The sequence below is a fragment of the Balaenoptera physalus genome (assembly GCF_965194825.1).
Source record: "Balaenoptera physalus genome assembly, chromosome: 4".
Classification (NCBI taxonomy): domain Eukaryota; kingdom Metazoa; phylum Chordata; class Mammalia; order Artiodactyla; family Balaenopteridae; genus Balaenoptera; species Balaenoptera physalus.
Genome location: NC_138891.1, coordinates 116,205,139 through 116,221,667, shown reverse-complemented (window position 1 = coordinate 116,221,667; position 16,529 = coordinate 116,205,139). Strand labels below are relative to the sequence as shown.

The following is a 16,529-nucleotide window of genomic DNA, read 5'->3' as shown; positions in this document are numbered from 1 at the left end:
TTAAGTTAAAAATAAAAGATTTTATAGTCGATCTGTTATACAATTTTGCCTAAATTAATAGATTTTTAAAATAATGAAACCTTTTTCAAACTTAAATTGATTGAACTCTTCAAAAAATAGTTCCTATTACTTGGGATCTTATCTAGCCTAGTAATCCCACTTTCTGGAAGTGGTCATTGTAATTAGTGTTTTGTTAGAATAAGGTTCCGTGGTCTTTAATGTTTGTTATGTAAAAATGGAAGTAACCTTTCTTTGATCAGAAGTTTGGTGTGTTATTCAAAATGGAAAAGCAAATATTGCATTTTCTACTGAAAGATCCTTAACAGACACTTAAAACAGATCGCTTGATAAATCAGTTACTGATTAAAGTAAAATTCCACCTAACAATCAGTCCCCTTTAGTTAGTGGGGTTCTGTGATAATTGGTTAGATCATCCTCGTAAAACTTTGTGTGGTTGGCTTGGAAAAAATGTAAACGGGTTAACCGTCAACTTTTGTACTTCATCATGAAGGGTAATGAATACTGTGGAAACCAAATTTTATAATACTGCAAATTTGTAGGAGTTACTGGGTTACCAATTAGTCCATACATCCGTTAAGCCTAGTTAGTTGAGGTTGCAGTTTGAGAAATGAATTACCTTATATATATCTCTTTCTCCAGATTCTTTAAATAAGGTAATTTCATTAAAAGCACTCATTAATCTTAGTCTGAAATCAAGATGTAGGTTATACGGCTCAGCTTTAACATCTCCCTGGGAGCTGTCACTCTATATACGGTGTTAAGGGCTGGATAGTGTTAAGGTGTGGTGGGTACCACTCATTGTGCTGCAGGTGTGCCTAGAAAGCATCATAATCTAGAGTTGGTTTGTAGGTTCAGATAATCCAGAAGGCAAGCCTAATATAATTGAGACTACGTGAAAAAGGTTGAGTCAAAGATCTAGATGCCAAAATGACACTGTAACTGGGAGTGTTTGCTCATGTAAAAAGACTTGTTCTAATAATTTCTGGGCTTCCTGTTATGAAATCTTAGAGCCTAATCTTAGGGACATAGTGCCCCAAAAGGTTGATGCTTCTTCCAAGACCTTATTTTCTTTAATGCTTTTGATATTTTTTTTTAGATGTTCATAAGAAATATGGTTTGTTTGGTTTTTTTTTTTTTCAATATAAACTTCAGATTTTGAGAGAAGAAACTGGTATCTGTAATTATAGTTCATTGTTTTGCCTGTTTGAAAGAACAAAAGTTAGGACTCTTAAATGAGGAAGCAAGCCTCCACTGCCTTTCAAACTATGTTTAAGGACAAGTTACTTTTAAGAATTGGCTTTGACCAAAGTTCTCTTGTTTTCAGGGAAAGAACAAAAGCTTTTAAAACCACAGCCTTTTAAAATGAAGGAGGGGAATACTACAATGTGACATTAGGCTTTCTAAAAGTATGGAGCATACTTCAGCTGGGCTTTTTGTGTTTGTATTCCATCACATGGTAATAGGCAGGTTTGTTTGCATTGTTAGCTGCCCTTCCCGCCGCCCCCCCCCCCCACCGTGGGTAATTGTATAGGTAAATGTCTGCACCCATAAGAATTTAGCAGCAAAGGCCAACTTATTAAAATTCTGGTTCCTATCCCACACCTGTGGACCTACATCATTGGATGTGCTAAACCACTGTATTTTTAACACTGGCCCACTTGACTAAAGAAATGTTTAGTTCCTTGCTAACTTTTAAGTAGAATCTGAGTCTCTACAACTTGCCACATGTTCATCTATGGCTAGATGGAGTATTAAGCTGGTGGAGAGCAAAACAGAAGTGAATGATAACTGGATCCCCCTTTCGTTTACGTGATAGTGTGTTGACATGCCGTAGTGCCTTTATGGCCCTTCGAGTCCTTCCTGCTCCTGTGACTTAACGTTCCACTCCTGTGTTGTTACCATCTTTTCTCTTGGTATCTTCTTTCTCCCACTTTGTTAACCTGCTTTGTGCTTTATTGCTTCAATAAAATGTTCACTGAGGGGAAAAAAAGATACACAAAGCTGCTCGTGGTGAAAATTTAGATATAGCCATCTAACAGTTGTAGGTTTGTTCGGAGTTTTCCCTGTAATACGTTTGAAACTTTACAAGATTATATACCTAAGAATCAGAATTGTATTCTGTGCAATTTATGAAAAGTGAGAAGTGGGTAATTTACATTCTTGACTTGGGCTGATAAATGTATGCTTTGTGGCGGGAACATATAACTGGGACTCTACCAGCAACAGAGAGCTGTCAGAAGGCTCTCTTGCAGCTCTACCAGCTGCTGCCCCCAGTGCCCTTCCCCCTGTCCTACCTCCAAGCTCACACCCATCATTGCTCATATCAAGAATGAAGCTACATAGGTGCAGAGAGTGAATATCTTCCCTTTTATGTCCTTCCCACAGCTTCAAGAAATGTCCACAAAAATTGCATTAGTAAGTTTGAAGTTCAAAATGTGACCCACAACACATTCTCATATTCAGTTGCAGATTTCCTTCCACTATTGGAGAGCTGGTAACCATAAAGTAATATGATGGATTATAAGCTTTTTCTCAATGTATCAGTGGACTGAGAACTTGGCTCTCCCTCCACTTTAAATGTACCAGCATTCTCCTCTGCACTATTCTTTCTTCTTTCATCCTCTCTCCCAACAATTCCTGGTGAACGAATCTCCAGAGAATCATAAAATCATAGAAAATTATAACAAGAAAAGACCTGAGAGATCATATTTTCCATTCCCTTTATTTTAGAGATGGAACTGAGACTCAGTTTTCTGTAATTTAACAGGTATTGTGACCTAAGCACAGTGTTCATAAGAAATGTAAATGTTGTTAGGAGGAGACCTTTCCAGACAGAATGATATTCTGGAATGGTCTGCAAGTGCCTGCAGGTAATTAGGCAGCTGGTGTATTGCTTAATCTCCAAGTCAAGTTTAGGTTTTCTCTTCTTGCTTTAAAAGGGAATATTGCTCTAAAGGGACAGTGAGTGTTTGACACAGTTAAAGAAACAGAGATGAGAAATATAGGACTCCCTTTTAGTGAGATTATGTATTTAACTTTAAAAATCACGTATCTACACTGCTTTCTAAAGTGGGTACCCTTTTCTCCTCATCACGATCATCCTTCTGAAAAAGACTTGGAGGCACAAAAGCACCAACAGTCACATATCTTGCCAAATAAAGAACCAGGAGTCATACAAGCTTATACCTAAATGGTTTTATACAATCTACATATATGTTGCTCTCCTGCCATGGCAAATACCTAAATTTTTGCCTGAAATGGGAAATAGTTTTATGAGAGAGATGTGAAAGTACTATGTTCACATTTTACATCTCATTTATATTAAAATAAACCTTAATATTATATTTTATAAAAAGTTACTGACTGTCATTTTGGAAAGTCCTGAAATTTATCTTCTTTATCATTTCAAGGAGAGTTCTCTCTTTTTAAATCTTTATGTTCTTTATCAGTCATGAGGGGGAGAGGTCCTCTTTTGTTTCTATATTTGGCAAAGAAACATTGGCATGAGGTTTAGAATATGTTGAAATCACTTACTGTTAAATGGAATATATAGCACTATATTAGTTAGATATTATCAGACAGGCTTCTGTAATAGAGACCAAAAATACCAGTGTACCTAAAAGAATCTTGGAGAAAGACAATCCATAAGAGGTATAGAAGCACCAGCATGTCACCCAGGTACTTTCGATATTTCTGCTCCAAAATACCTACTTGGAACTCATGATCTCTATATTCCAAAAAGAAAGAAAGATAGTGAAAGATAGGAAATCAGGAGAGGTGCTTCTCACAACTAGGTCAGGCCTAGTTGTGAGAACCTTAATAAAGATTAAGAAGTCACCCCAGAAGTTCCACACAACATTTTTCATACATATATTATTGGCCAGAAATGAGTCACATGGCAGCACCTGGCTGCAAGGCGAGCTGGGAACTAAGGTCATTTATCCATGATCATATGATGGATTGACATATTGAAATTTCCTGTTTGTTAAAAAAGAAAATATATTCTATGGCTGTGGTATCAGTTCACATCTTATCTAAATGTTATTTTTAATAAATAAGCACATAATATTTGTCATTATGTTTTCTTTGAATTCAAAAAGATCAAATTCTCTTATAAAGTAGAAAACAAAACCAAACTTAAACTCCCTAATGCACACAGCTGAACAAGCACTTACTGAATGCTTAATTACACGCTAAAGTCAGTCCTTGGCCATAGGAATCAAAGCTGAATTATCATTTATCCCAGCGGTCCCCGACCTTTTCGGCACCAGGGACCGGTTTCGTGGAAGACAGTGTTTCCATGGGTGGGGGCGGGGGTGGGGGGAGGATGGTTCAGGCGGTAATGCGAGCGATGGGGAGTGCGGCAGGTGAAGCTTCTCTCACTCGCCTGCCACTCACCTCCTCCTCTGCCGCCTGGTTCCTAACAGGCCGCGGACCGGTACCCCTGGTTTATCCTTCTCTCAAAAATCTATAATTTGGTGAAGAAGAAAGAGATATAATCTCATCATGTTACACAATGTGAAATATTTTTAAGAAGCAATAGCTATACAAAGAAGAAGTAAATGCCATGTAAATAGAGAGTGGGTAGGGGAAGGTATTGGAAAAATTCCCCAGAGGAGGTGAAATATGATCTGGACTCAGAAGGCTGAGTAGGATTTCCCTGTAAATCAAGAACAAGACAGACAGAAGTAATAGGTTTCCAAAACCTTATTGCATATCTGTTTATGTTCAACATATAACAATGGTTCAATGCTTGAAGATATGAAGTGAATGGATGGCCAGAAATACAAGGATCTAGATCAGGGTCATTAAACACCAACCCACTGCCAAATCTGACCTGTCGTCTGTTTTTGGTAAATAAAGTTTTGTTGGAACACAGCCACACGTGTTGTTTACATATTGGTTATGGCTGCTTTCACACTACAACAGCAGACTTAAGTAGTTGCTACAGAGTTGGTGTAGCCTATAAAGAAGAAAATATTTCCCGTTTGGCCTCTTATGGAAAAAGTTTGCTGACTCCTGATCTAGATTAAAGACATTTTCACAGGTATAAAGAATGATCTGATTGTGTCAAAAATGAATTAAAATGTAGGATACCCATTTCCCAAATTCCTTGGCTGCAGCTACAAAGCAAAGCGAAGTGGAGGGTTAAAGGTGGATAAATACACTACAGTCAGGAGGTAAGTTCAATAGACTAGCTTGACATCTTAAAAGAAACAGTTACCATTGTAGCCCATCTAAAAATGCCAAATGTCCTAGATTTTACCTTTCTCACTTTTATGCACCAGGGAATTTGCATGTTATGGTATTAGAAACTGCCAAAGTGACAAACATGGACTTTATACCCTTGTCAGAAGTGCTATAAGACAGAAACCGAAACAGAGAGGGAAAAGGAAGCAAATTGTAAAGTATGTGTTTCCGTTCAAGACTCCCCCCCTCCCCCCTTAAAGTTTCTGGCTTAGAGTTTAGTATCTTTGATCTGGATCAGTCCTTCTCTTTTCCCAGTATTCTGATGCACTGATGCACTTGACAAGATCGGTACAATTCGAATGGAGGAGAGAGAATCAAGAAACTTATATCCCCAAAATAAGTAAGTCAGCCTAAAAGTCTAACAACAGACTCCAAGGACCAACTCAAATAGAGATCCTTTATCTTTTTTAATCACAATCTAAATACATCTTTAGCCCCTCTCCATGTCAGGTGACAATAGAGTAAAATGGTTGCTTCTCTTTCTCTATTACATATTTGTTCTGATCAAATCTCAATGAACTGGATCATTGATCGCCAGCACATCAGAAGGATTTATGTTACTATAATGATAAATAGGTTGGAGTAGTATAAGAATACTGGATAAGAATCAGGATGCTTACATTTACTGAGTTTTATAGCTGGAAGGATCTTAAAAGTCATCGAGTCCAATTTCTCATTTTACTCTGGAGGAAACCCAGATCCAGACTGATAATATGACCTACGTATTACTCCAGGTCTATTCTATGACCTACGTATTACTCCAGGTCTATTCTATGACCTACGTATTACTCCAGGTCTATTCTATGACCTACGTATTACTCCAGGTCTATTCTACCAGGGGACCTTGGAGACTCTGACTCTCCTCAACCTCTGCTCTTTTCAATTAAAATGCACATAAATCAAACAATCCCAAGAAAATTCTGCATTACAGGATGCTAGCAGCCCACATCTTTTAAAATAAATAAATGAACCCTTTTACATTTTAAGAGTCACTCTGAATTTTAGCTTCAGGGTTCAGAATGTAGCATTTCAGATCTGGACTGCTGTCTTTGATAAGGAGAGTCCCCACTATACTAGAGAAAAAACTACACTCTGTCCTTTTCTATCTTTTTATTTTTATTTTTTTAAAGACAGGAATGGGGGAAGCAAGTCTTCAAAGCAGACATAATTTCTGTATCTTGTTTAAGGTAAATTTCTCAAATTCATCGAGTCTCAACTTTCTCAATGGGAAAATAACAATAATAATACCTACATTTGGGCATCATTTTGAGACTTATAATAAGGTGTCTATAGATAAGCACTATACTCAGCACATAATAAATACTAGAGAGATGGTAGCTTAATATATGTATTTTCTTTTTTCTTTACCTTCTTTGTCTGCAATTCTCCTTTGACACTGACCTTTAAAAATATCCCATCTTTCTATGTTTGTGTCACTTTATATGGAGCTATTTCAAATATGGTAAAACTCATTTTTTAATTTTTATTTATAGAGTTAGGAAAAATGATCAATGTTTATAAGCCACTTGGCAATATAATTTGCTCTTACTTTGACTCTATCTGCATCTGCTTATGGCCTTGAAATTAGCAGTTTTGACTGAAATGATCGATTCTACATAAAAAAATTCAACTTGATTTTTTAAAAAAATTTTTTTAACTCATCTGAACTGCAGAAATTAACCTGTTTTGTCATAATGCAGACACAGCTCTAAGAATGGCATTTTATGTTGTGGATTATATGTAAAATAAAATTTTTCCTCTGTATCCAGTATGTTATAGCTCCCTCCTCACCTCCAGCAGTTGGTATGTGCCCGGGGTATGTAAAATCACTTCAGTATTGGCCCAAGTACAACATAAAGCAATCATAGAAGTAAATCTGTTCTCTCCAGCTCATTTTGTGTCTTCAAGAGCCAAATGGAATTTTCCTTGAAATTATCCAGTTTGGGGCATTATTCACACCATTGCTTGTTTCCTAACCCAACTGTTGTCCCATGTGTGTCTGTCTGTCACGCTCTGTGTCTTTCTTATGTAATAAAATAGATCTGACCAGAAAGGAGAATCAAGGCTATAATTGTAAAAATTAAATTAATTTGAAAAGTGAAATTTCAAGCTAAAATATCTAATCAGGTAAGTTCTTTTTGTTTATAAAAGAGTTCTAAAATATATAGATTTTATGCAGCATTTTCAAGTGCAGGAATAACAAGCAAAAAGCCACTCTAATACCAACAACCCAAAAGAAATTATATATTTAGACAAATAACTTATGTTCATGGCATATTGAACTAAGATTCTAGTAAATGCCCTATCTCCATTTAGCTGGGGCAATTCATCCATTTATGCTACATTCACTATATTACTTATTAGCATAAGTTGAACTAGTGAATTTCAAGAAGTGATTCCCAAGTGATGTATTTCTCTTGCCATGAATCTGTTTCCAATTTTTATCCTGATACAAACTAAATTGAATAATTTCTAATAAAGACTAGAGGACAGAGCCCATATTACTTTCCTCTCTCAGAAGACAGAAGTAAATCTAAGGGGCCAAATCCTAGATTTTTTGGTTCCATCTTCCTTTCTCTTATGTAATTATCTATCTATCTATCTATCTATCTATCTATCTATCTATCTATCTATCTATCTATCTACCTATTATCTTTATTTATTTCTGTATCTAGACTACAGCTAGTATTACCAGTGGAATATTTTGGTCTCCCTTTATTTTATAGAGGACCAAGTCTAAGCATCCTACACTTTTCTAGCCCCTACAGAACTTTGGGAGATTAGAATACACTAATTCTACCATAACTGCATCCTGGCTTGTGTGTATGCCTGTGTGGATGTGTGTGTGTGTGTGTGTGTGTGTGTGTGTGTGTGTGTGAAGGAGGAGGAGACAAAATGATCAATAATTTTATTTCTATATGTGATTTTTGCCCATTGCTTATAGAATAAAATCTAGGATTTTAAATCACTTTCCCATTTTATCTTCAATTTTATCTCTTTTTCCTGATCTTCTGATAATTAAACACTCCTTAAGTTTTCTGCCTTTCTTCTTTGTTTCTTCCCCGAATATTCTCCAAGAATACTGAACTCTTTGTTTTAGATATGAAGAACAGTGCTAGGGAAATCCTGTGGCTGGCCCACGGTCACATAGAGAGTTGGTATCAGCCACCTGCTATCTCCAGGGCCACATCTCAAGTTTCTGTGATCTAGCATTGCCGTCATCATAGTGGCCTCCATCACTATGGTTTTCCAACTCTCCAACACACTGTCCATTCCTGTGTGGCTTCCACATTCTCACATCATCTCACCCTTCTTTCTATCCTTGATGCTTTCAATAAGTTGTTTATTTTATTTTTTTAATTTATTTATTTATTTTTGGCTGCGTTGGGTCTTCGTTGCTGTGCACAGGCTTTCTCTAGTTGCGGCAAGCGGGGGCTACTGTTCATTGTGGTGCTCAGGCTTCTCATTGCGGTGGCTTCTCTTGTTGTGGAGCACAGGCTCTAGGCATGCGGGCTTCACTAGTTGTGGCATATGGGCTCAGTAGTTGTGGCTCAAGGGCTCTAGAGCGCAGGCTCAGTAGTTGTGGTGCACGGGCTTAGTTGCTGCATGGCATGTGGCATCTTCCCAGACCAGGGCTCAAACCCGTGTCCCCTGCATTGGCAGGTGGATTCTTAACTACTGCGCCACCAGGGAAGTCCCTATGTTGTTTATTTTAAAATCTATTTTTTTTCTATTGAAGGGAATACTGCTTCTATAGAGTAACCATCTAATAGAAGGTTAAATAACCTTAGAAATACTGGCAATGCTAAATAGAATATGCTATAGTTATCAGTAAAGAGGCTGAAAATACAAGATGGATGATTACAGAGATGACATTTAGTATGGGGAAAAAACAGGCAAATAGCAAAAGAAATATAATCAGAAGTAGAGTTGTCTACCAGGAAGGAACAATCTGAAAAACGACTGCATGCCTGTGAGTGAAAATGGGGAAAAAATTGTTAGTGAACTTGCTGTGTATGTGTGTGTGTGTACCTTCACATGGTAGAGAAAAACCTAAGAATAATCTGAAGAGAATGAAAAATTATGTCCAAGTCTTACTAATAGATTTTAATTTCTCAAAAATAAACAACAAAAAAAGAAATTTCAGAAAATGATCATAAGGAATGACAATAGAACCTTTGAATTTCCGTATAAGTTCTTTGTTTAGTTTGACTTGGCATCAGGAGAGAGTGAGGATCTACATATATTAGAAAAGCAGAGTGTGCAAGTTGTCCAGTATTTGGAAACATATACTTAGGAGTAGCCATACAATATTTTTCAAATGGAACACAGATTAAATGTCATGGAAGCTATCCTAATGCTGTAAAAGTGGTGTTGCTGAAATGACAAATAAGCTTCCAAGACAGGTATTTGACATATGCCCTACTGGTCACTTGAAACTAGATATATGGACAAATTAGAAAGTCTGTTACAGATAATAAATGATTCGAGGTAAGGATGACAATTTTTAAGTAGCTAGATACTTGCCATAACTATTTGGGTTAACCTGCAAATACCTGTAATTTAGAGATTTAGGGACACTTTTCCATGGAATTAAATGATTTCAATTGGTTAGGACTGTCATTTATTTAAAATGAGTGGATTTTTCTTATTCTCGTGCTAGTTTACTTGGTTTATGATCTGTTAAAATAATGTGTGTATTGAAAATTGTAGGCTGTCACCCAATTGTTTTCATTATTTTTGAGACGTCATTTGCCTCAGTTTTAAAATGGTAGTACTCTGAAATGAGCCAGGCTTTCCCACAGAGGTTTTCTGGAAAACCTATGAACTTCTTATTTCTAACAAATTAGTAAACTTGGATAAATCAATAACTTCATTTCTACTACTCCAGTTCAATTCAGTTAGGGATCTATGTAAATCAATTTATAATGAGGAAAGTAAGAGAATTTGAAGAATAAACAAGGCTAGAAGACAAAGAGAAAAATGTTTATCCAATAACAGATACCAAGGTTTAAACCTGAATTGTTTTGTTTTCTGTTTTTGTCTGCTAGACTATAAACCACTTAAGGGCAGCAAGCTTATCTTACCCAGTTTTATATGCCCAGTACTAACACATAGAAGGCATTCAATAAATGAGTGAAAGAAAAAGAAGAGAGAGTTAGAGATAGATATTTGCCGGGGGTAGGGGGAGAAAAAAATACTTGAAATGGCTGTTGCTAAAAATTTTAATTTTTCCATTGATGATAAGGAAGAGGAGAGTCTTCGTGGTTTCATTTTCAAATATGTATCTTCTAAATATTTCATAAAATACGTTTTTAAAATTCCCATGATATAAATTTGTGTCTGACAATTTAATGAATAAGCTCTGTAAAATTGGTTTGTATTAGGCTTAAAACACAAGAAAGTTAGCATTGTTTCAAGTAAAAATGCATTTTCTATGTAAGTAATTCATCTTTTTTCCTTTCTCTTTTAAACTGAAAAAAAAATTATTTCAAAATCCCACTTTTCTGAGTCACTTACAATGTTTTCTCAACCTATGTGGGCAAATAGTGCTGTTATATTAAAAAGGCACTTTAAAAAAAAGGGGGGATGCTTAATTTCTCTTATCTGTTTCAGACAGACTGTAATTAGAATTAGCTAGGGCTTTACTTAATTTTGCGGGCATTCTTGTGTACAGCCTTCATATCCTTAGTATAATTAACATTGTATCACTCCCATTAGTGTTTTTAAGCACTTAAACTGTGCCATAATGGTCACAGCTAAAGTTGCCATTAAAGGGCAATTGCTATTTATTATGCTTATAAAGTAGACACTTTACCACAGAAAAAAAAAAACATATATAGTAGGGTTCCATTTAGAAAGCAGGAATAGACAGTGCCATTAGTTATGGCACCCTTGGGCTGAAAGGGCTGTCTCAAATTGATCCTATTCTTATTCTATCCAGCAGGCAGTGGGGAAATCTAAACACAGATGACAAATCATTGCTTTTATTTCTTTTTAAGCAAAGTTTTGATTAGCTGAGTTTCCTTATAGACCCATAAACTATTGGTGTTAGGACAAACCTACAAGATGATCAGGTCCAGCCCTCTCATTTTACACATGAGAAAATGGAGACAGGAGTTTAGGTGTCAATCTCAAGGTTACAGAAGCATTAGTGGACCTAGGGTTAGAAGTCAGATCGTAAGACTTGTAGTTCTCATGCCCATTTCACCAGATATTTCTGAATAATCTACCATTAGATTTCCGTTTCTTTTGTTCCCAGCAAATGATTGACACCACTTTGATTACATTTAGCTTCTTGACTAGCAAGGTGTACTGCGTTTCATTTACGAGACATTTTAGTTGATTTCCGATACAACCATGTCATGTAGCTATTGAAGAGTGTTTGGTTTTACATGTTTGCTGGTTATACATGGTTTGGTTGTTGTTTTGTTTCATTTTGTTTTTCAGGATTCCTTTTATTGGAGGCCATAGCATTATGCTCGATGCCATTGGTATGTCATTAAAAAGAGAAGAGCTCTATAAAATTTTAGTTTTTCTACCAATCATATTATACATTCAGTTTGTTTTTTCCTCCCTATAGGTTAATTTTCTCTCCCAGCCCAGAGAGAAAGATATATTTTATATTAGTGGAAGGTATATTTTATTCAATTGAATTGTTGAAATTCAACACAAACCATTTAAAGGAGTAAACAATTATCACTGAAATGAGAACAATTTAGTGGTCTTGCATGATTAATGTCCTGCATAAATTCTTTACGACACTGAATTGAAAGATGATGTTATGAATGTATAATAGGAAGTTAACAGAATGTGTCACCTTTTGATTAGTTTCCGAGGAGACAGGCCTTGCAATCAGTGATTTTGCAATGGTCAGAAGCTTATAACACTACCATATTTGTTGCTTGTAAATTAAAGTTTAGAAGCCATGATGATGTATGTCCTTAGACCAGCTGGGGGAAAGTGCCGGGAAGAGGAGATAGCTTTATATTTTTTTTTCCAATAAATTTCAGCTGTATGTGTGTGTGAAGTTGTATTTTTCTCTTTCATGTCATCATTGCTTTGGAAAGATTAACAGCAAAAATTATACATTTTTTTTGTAATTGTTTCTATTTGGGGAAAAAAACTTCAAAATTGCTACATTGATGTAATCCTGACAAAAGCCAGATTAATATGGATACATAGAGACTTAAATAATTATAAGTATCTATTTTCTGAAAATGGACAAAAATGGATTATAGAATCTATCATGAAAATTTTTACAATATCAGAGATGCAAAAGATCATGTAGAACATCTTACTCAACTTTCCTTTGTAGATGAGACACTGACATTGGTAAAGTGGAGTACAAAGAGTATTTTAAGGTAATATAGCCCATTAGTAGCAATATTCAGAGTAATATCTGAGTATTTTTATTTCTATTTTATCTTGAAGAGCTCCTGCTTTATTATTTTCCATCCTCTGCTCCTTGGTAACCCAAACCGTGCCTTCTTCATATTATTAATTTATTCACTCATTAAATCGGTACATGCATTTTGAGTGCCTACTCTATGCCAGATACCAGTGTGCTAGGCATTGGGAGAAAAGGAACGAATAAATGAGATGAAAATACACACTATCCTGACATTTATATTTGGAAGGTAGGGGTAATTTATTAAAAGGTAAAGTATATAGCATATTACATAATGACAAATATCGTATAGAAAATAAAGCAGAAAAGAGAGATGTGTGGGTGTTATAATTTTAAATAAGATGGTCAGGGAAAGATTCACAAAGGCTTTAACAAAGAAAGATAGTGAGGGAGCCACACAGATGTTCTAACTTCTGGGAGAGCATTTCAGGCAGAAGGAATGGCCAGACTTCAGTCCTAAGGCAAGTGTGCCTGCTAAGTTTGGGGGATACTCTATCCAGCCAGAAGGAAGGAAAAAGAGAGAGGTACAGACAAAGTGGGGATGTGGGGAGCAGAACTTTAAAGCTTCGTAGCCAACCAGAAGGACCTTAGTGTTTACTTCCAGTGAGATAGGAATTTATTTATTCATTTTTAATTCACCCGACAAATATCTAGTGACTTCCTACTAAGTTCCAGGCATTGTTCAAGTCAGAGGAAATATGTGAGTAAACACAGGACTTCAGCTTTCGCTCTGAGATAAATGGGGTATCATTGGAGAGTTTTGAGCAGAGGAGTGACCTGATATGACTGAACTTTTAACAGAAGCCCTGTGGGTGATGTTCTGCATGGGGTATATATTGGGGGGATGGGAGGACTAGCAGGAGGTAATAGTCAGGAAAAATTACAATAACCCAGGGATGCTTAGACCGGGTAGGTAAAATTGAAGGTGGTAGAAAGGGTTCAGATACTGAATATGTTGAATATAGAGATAATAGACTCTTCTGATGATTACCTGGCAGACACTCTGTCATCTAGATTTTGCCCATGCCACCTTTGAGCCACAGATAACTAGAAACAGCATTCCAGGGCCCTTTTCCTTCCTAAAACTGCTACACCCTCATATCTAACTCACTTGATCATCACGGTCACTTCCCTATGTCATGGCCTGACTTCCTACTCTCCCATCATAATTTGCTGTATAGTCAACCTCCATAGAGTTCAGAAATCTGAACACCTCTTCTCTTCAAAAGGACTTGGCTCTTGCACATGAAAGCAATCCTTAGTTTGGGTACATGCAAAGCCCTATTTAAATGATCAAACTTCACTTTCACTTTTTTTCCAGGCTCTATCCACCCTGCCTCCAGTGAAATAGATGCACAAGCTTCAAAGGGTAGAGAGCTTGGGAAAATGATAATTGTTAAGAAACAAAATATACAGCAGATACTATTCCAAAAATATTGTCCTTCTGCATGAATAAAGATAGTAGTAGGGCTGGCCTATGGTATTATTGTAAAGTACCTTCAATCTTCCTTTTTACCTTAATTTCCCTTTAGGGGCACTGCCCTTCCCACAAAAAGAGACCATTCCTTTTGCTTGTACTCTTCACATCTATTCTCTATTCTTTCTTCATTATAGACACTTATAATTCCATTTATGCTAAGATAAAAAATAATTATTGAAGTAGGAAGCTTTACCTCCCAATAGAATTTGGTTCTTTGTAGCAAATAAAGTAATGAAACTTAGGAATTCTAATGAATACAAAATAAGTCGTTTTTGTTTGCTTTTTGCCCTGCCTTGGGCAAAAAGAATTAGGTATATATCAAGGGGGTTCTTAAACTTGAGACATTATAAAAATGATAAAAGGGTCTATGGAAAATGAATGAAAGTTTACTCTAAAATGAGAACTATATTATATTTTGAATCAAATGCATATATAGCATACCATGGATATTTTAGAGTGAGCTTCTGATAACAGCATGCTTCACTTTCTCTTACTATGGATAAGAGACTTTGGTTTGAATTTCTCTCCTTTTAGATTCAGTGGATACCTTTTGGTGTATTCTGCTATTCTTATCCTATTGGAAGCCAAATTCTTTAGAAGATATAACTCTTAAAAATATTGTATTTTCCCAGTATATTTATCAATAGACTAATTTATAATATGATTTTAAGATATCACATAAAGCTTGTATCATGAAAAAGGTAAAACAGCTGCCCTATAGCCTTTCTGATCTTCTCCTTCTTTTGTTTTTTGTTTGGTTTTGTTTGTGCTGTTTCTTTTCTGGTATCCTAAGCATGTGCTTATCCTCTCAACTGCGTAATGCAGCAGTGGTTCAATGAAGTTGTTGCAGAGTGCGTCAGGGTTTTTAGTGCTATTTGTTGAAAAATAAACCACTGTTTTCTTAACTTTTGTATCTTCACATGCTTAAGTTATTTTAATAATAAACATTAAAGTTACCATTCACTGAAAGCATATTACACATTGGACTACGGAGAGCGTTTTACCTCCTTTATCATATTTAATTCTCCCAACTACCAAGACAGGTTTATCATAATACCCATTTTACAGATGAGCAAGCTGAGGATCAAAGAAGTACTTTGCCCAAGCTCATATATCTAGTAAGGATCCAAGCAGTAGATAAACTCATTTAGCTCTAACACTGGAACCCAAGCTCTTAGAAGATAAAGAATACTGTTTCCTTCTAACACACCACCTCTCCTGACCTCACTTAAACCAGACATGGCTCTGTCTGCATTTGCTGTCCTGTTCCACTACCTTCTTTCTCTGCAGTAGGCCTTTTATTCTGTTCTCTTCTTCTCAGCAACCAGTTTCTTTGCCTCATCACTGAATGCTGAATTCATAATCTCCTGTTTGGGCGAAAAGAGTCATTACCTGATTTCTGAATTAATTGAAAACAAATGATTTCAAAGCACAATGCTGTGACCCAGTTTAGTCATGATATGTCTCCCCAGCAGCCGTAAAAACGCTGAGTCCTTTATTGCGCTAGCTTGTGTTTGGAGGCTGCTGTAACAAAATATTCAATACTGTATATACACTGGATGGCTTACCAACAACAGAGATTTGTTTGCCAATGTTTCTGGAGGCTAGAAGTCTGAGATCATGGTGCCAGCATGGTTGGGTTCTGGTGAGATCCCTCGTCTGGGTTGCAGCAGGCTGAAATCTCCTGATGTCCTCACATGATGACAAGGGTCCTCTTCTCACAAGGGCCCTGATCTCATTCCTGAAGACTCCACTCTCAGCAGTTAATCACCCCAAAGGCCCGGCCCACAAATACCATCACATTGGTGATTAGAATTCAACATAGAATTTTGGGGGGCACACAAATACTCAGTCCATAACAGCTGCTCAAGCAAGTTGACCATCATCTTCTAAGAGTGGGAAACCAGCAATTTGTCTTAAATGTGGTTTTAATTGTCTGTACCTTAAACTGTACCTTGATATGAGGAAAATAGCAAGAATTTGTCATTAAAGTTTTCTTAGTAATTTGTTAACTTTCTACCACTGATAGACGATTTGTCTTATAAGTAAAATGTGCCATCGTGACCTTAACACTTTATACTTTCTGTCAGTGTGATAGGTGATTTTCCTCTCCTCAATTAGGCAACTATTCTAGTGATTCAAAGTAATTTTTGTGACGTGATTGACATGTGAAAAAGTGACATATCGCTTTCACTAAAAAGATGCATATTATGAGCAAAGAGGCCTCTGTGCTCTGATAAAACTAAAAGGAAAAAACTTCTACATTGAGAATTCTGAGGAAGAAAGCCGATAAAAATTATTCCATCCCCATGAACATCATTATAAGCTTTGAGAATAGTAGGGTCATTGTTTATATTAGATGCTTAG

General features: G+C 36.3%; 1 protein-coding gene across 7 annotated transcripts in view; it reads left to right on the top strand.

Annotated features, from left to right (window-relative positions):
* ROBO2 (roundabout guidance receptor 2) overlaps positions 1-16,529 on the top strand; it is a 1,245,885-nt gene that overhangs the window by 197,013 nt on the left and 1,032,343 nt on the right. The window lies entirely within an intron of this gene.